At 39.5% G+C, this 4,145-nt stretch overlaps 1 long non-coding RNA gene across 1 annotated transcript in view; it reads right to left on the bottom strand.

Moving 5' to 3' along the window:
* Nucleotides 1-3,596: 3,596 nt before the first annotated feature.
* Nucleotides 3,597-4,145, bottom strand: part of LOC103592261 — a 12,264-nt gene continuing 11,715 nt past the window's right edge. The window contains exon 4 of the long non-coding RNA XR_550653.1: nucleotides 3,597-3,874. This is a non-coding gene — a long non-coding RNA (uncharacterized LOC103592261). The remainder of the gene's footprint in view (nucleotides 3,875-4,145) is intronic.

The following is a 4,145-nucleotide window of genomic DNA, read 5'->3' as shown; positions in this document are numbered from 1 at the left end:
GAGAGCAAATAAACCTATCAATTTAGAAAGTCATAAAATATTGTTAATTATTTGCTAGGAAGCAATAGTAATATTTATAATCAATTTTCAAACAACTGAATTGGGTTTGGGAAGATTGTCTTACATCCTTATAGATGTGCCCAAGGCTTTAGATGCCTTAGTGATCTAAGTCTCTGATGAGCCTATAGGGCCTGTTAGTGCCAGCTGGGGAGGAGATGAGCAGATAATGGTGCCCCATGGTCACTGTGTGCAGGTCACAGTATTCCTGACATTGGGTCTCATTCTTCCCAAGGAGCATGGGACCCTGCATCCTGGTTTGAGTGAAGAGGGGGTTTTTCTCCAAGAGCAGTTGGCTACATATTGTGGGATTACCATACACGCAAGTCAGCATTTGTCACACATGCATTGAAAGGTTGATTGGGTCTGTGTCAGACACTGTAGAGACATTAGACTTTGCTGGCAACAAGAAGTTGAGACAGTGGGAAGAGTGAGGCCCAGAAAACTGTCATAGCACCGGCTTTTCAATACACTCACTTCAATGACCAGTCTCAGCTTTTCTTACCCAAGGTACTCTTGCCATGTTGTAGAGGCATCTGGAGAGCGTTGGCCAATCTTGACTTTATACCTTTAAGTAGCTTGATTTAGCTGTGCACCCAGGAGAGCAGCTTTGAGCACCCAGCAGCATTTGAGATCAATCACCATTGACCAAAACACTCAGTGGGCTTTACTTCAGCCACGTTCCTGCCTGGTTTCCTGTTTTTGGCTTTCTTTTCCATTCCCATCAGGCCACAGACCTCTGGACTTGACAATTATGTCTAGTGGCTTCAGCCTCAAACTCTTTGCTCTCCCTTGAGCACTTTGCCTTAGATCTGTTCTACCAGATTTCCTTTATTAGTACTTCCTCAGGTGTTCAAAAAAATTCAAAAAGTTAACATAGCAGGTCTGATGGCTATCCTTTGAAAGGCCTCCTTACAAAATTGGCCCTTGGTGGTGTCTGGGAACATGGATTTGGACAGGATTCCTATCATATGAACTGATTAAAATGGCTCACTATACCTAAACTGTTTGTGTAAACAATGTGGTTTATGCCTAACATCTGCTTTCCTTCTGGCAGGATGGAATTTTGTGGTAGGCAGAGGGTGCCTACGTGATCAGCCTCCAGTAAAAACCCTAGATGCTGAGTCTATAATATTTCACACATATCATCATGACTCATTGCTGAGGAATTACATGTGTCCTGTGTGAGAGGATAATTAAAAGCTTGAGCTGGGTTTCCTTTGGACTTTATTTACTCCATGTGCCTTTTACCTTTGCTGACTTTTCCTTGTCTCCCTTTGCTGTAATAAGTCATAGCCAAGAGGATGACCATATGCTGAATTCTGGAGGTGGTCTTGGGGACCCTTGACACATCAGGTAATATACAGAACCCACTGGAGAAAGACTTCAACGTAATTTTTGGTTTGATCATCTTTTTCTTAGATGTTAGGAGTTGGAACCCCTAGACATATCAGGCATTACAGAAGGTGTTTGGGAGACCCAAAGTGCTAATGTGGAGGCTAATAGTATGTGGAAAATTGGCATATGATGTAGACTTCTCAAAAGACACCTATTAGAAAAGGTTACATAGGCTACACTCAGGAGAGATCAAAGGAGGAAGATCAAGGAAGGTTTGGAGGATTCAGTATGGCAGAAAGACACACAAATCGGAGGCAGGACCCTCCTAAAACAGAATCCAAAGTCATATCCCAGAAAAGGGAATAGAGGGACAAGAGCTGGTTTTGTCTCAGTCACATTGGCTGAGTAGGTTAAAACCAGGAAGTTTGTTAAAAACATAACAAAAGAACTAGCATGAGCACAAAGACAAACTTCTTTCTTAAACAATACTGTTTTTGATAAAGCTGCAGTCAGAAATCATTCTAGGGATAAAAAGTTCACAAATAGAAAAAGTAAAAAACGGGTGGAGTTATTGAGAAGTATTTTCATTATTCTACCTTAATAATGCAAGTTGTTTGTGTATGGATAGGGTAGATTAGGGTTTAGCACATGAATTTTTTTTCATGTACCAAACATTTGTCTCATCAGTTTTGCTGTCTTACAGAAAAATCAGGGTTCAAATTCTCATTGGGAAGGAAGCCTCTGATTTTTTTAAAGACATAATTTATAGTGGTTATGAGCATGGACTTGGGAATCAAGTGCCTGGTTTTGAGTTCTAGTTCTAATTACTTGCTATGTGATTTCGGACAAGTTAATAACCTCTTTATGCCCTAATTGTCTCATCTGAAAATGCAAATAATAATTATATTTACTTCATAGTGTTTCTGAAAGAACTACTTGAATTAATCCATATGAAGAACTTATATAGTACCTGGCATATAGTATATGCTCAAGAAATGGTAGATATTATTATTACTGCTATAAAACATGATTTCTGTGCTCTCAGAAAGTGAATTCATAGGATGTTGTAAATGCTTGGGGGCTATAATGATATGTCCCAATATCTTGTAAATGAGATAAAATAGAATGCCTTCTAAGAGTTTAGCTATAAAACTAACAAAAAGAAATAACCTGACTGATAGCTCAAAGGCTCAGAAAATTTCAATGTACCCAGATGGAAGTTATTATATCTTAAGAATGTATCAATCAAAAAAAGTGGTTGTTCAACTGTGGCATAATAGAACAGTAGTTCCAAGAGTTTGGGTTTTATGATCTACTTAAAAAAAATTGGAGGATCTGATGAAGTTCTGCCAACTTTTTAATTTACCAAAGCCTGGCATAAAAGAGATCCAACCATCTACTACCACCATCATGTCCTAAAGGAAAAAAAAATAGATATGGCATATTCTCAAAACAAAGACAGTTTTTTGGGGGGAGATTTTTTTTTTCTGTTCCCCCCAAACAGGTGAAAATCTCCTTAAAGACAAGCAACACTCTCTGGACCAGCCCTAGGGATAAGAAAAGTGCAGAAGCAAGCATTGTAGTGCCCATTGTCCAAGTAAAAGGAAACTACACTATCAGGCTTTGATCTATTCCTGGTTCCAGTTGCAACACTATTTCTAATGTGAAGATAAACACAGGAGATTTAAGCATTGATTTTTAGTACTTCCTGTTAGTATGGTCACACAAGTGACAGGACATTCACTAAACATTTGATTTGTCTGTTTCCCCTTGATTTGATTTCATGCTCATGAAGCAATCTTCTAATTCCAGCGTAGGTCTACCTTGAGGGAGAAGATGGGTTGACCACATGAACTTCAAATATTTCTGACAAATCACTGAAATGGCTTGCGAGCAAGGCTTAGTTTCCTATGTAGCTTCATTACAGGAGAGAGTATGTACTGATTACACTCACAGGGGTTTTGCTGTTTTATTTCTCCAGGTAAATTAATACATTTGCATTCTGGTGTCTATTTTGGTCTCTTGTACTTTTTAGGCAACTTGTCCCAATCTCTCAGGGCCTTATTACTCCTAGGCACTGAGAAAATGAAATTTCTAGGCTTTGGAAGCAGCCAGTCTTCTCATAGACAATGTCACATACGCACAGTTCCATTTTCAGTGTCATGCCTATCTGTTCCACTGACGTCTAAAGGAAATACATGAAGAATAACAATGGCTTTATTAGTCAAGGCACAAGCCAAGCTGCTGTTGTAAAGAGGTCCCAAAATACAGTAACTTAAATAAGATAGAAGTTTCTTTTTCTCTTATAAGTGCGGGGTAGGAGGTCCAAGGCTGGCCTGCTAGTTCTGCTCCATGTGAGCAGAGGCCCAGGTTTCATTCAGAGACCCACGTTTCTTCTATCTCCTTGCTTCACCATCTCGCTGGGTGTTGTTTTCATCCATGTGGTGGAAATTGGCTCCCTCCATGTTTATATTCCAGCCTGGGAATGGGAAAGTAAATGTCCAGAGCAAGGAACCTTGGCTTTAAGGAAAAATGTGGAAGCTGTACACATCACTTCTGTTCACATCCTGTTGGCCCAAATTTAGTCACTTAACCACATCTAGCTGCAAGGGAAACTAGAAATGTTCTGCTCGGTGTCATGCCCTGTGACCAAGAATATATAAACCACCTGGATTTCTCTGAATAATTTGTCCATATTTGTGAGTGATCCCTGTGAAATGTGTCCTAACCTTAGTATCATGTAAATAATA

Source organism: Galeopterus variegatus, unplaced genomic scaffold (genome assembly GCF_000696425.1).
Source record: "Galeopterus variegatus unplaced genomic scaffold, G_variegatus-3.0.2 Scaffold1117, whole genome shotgun sequence".
Taxonomy (NCBI): Eukaryota; Metazoa; Chordata; class Mammalia; order Dermoptera; family Cynocephalidae; genus Galeopterus; species Galeopterus variegatus.
This window is presented reverse-complemented; position numbering and strand designations above follow the sequence as displayed.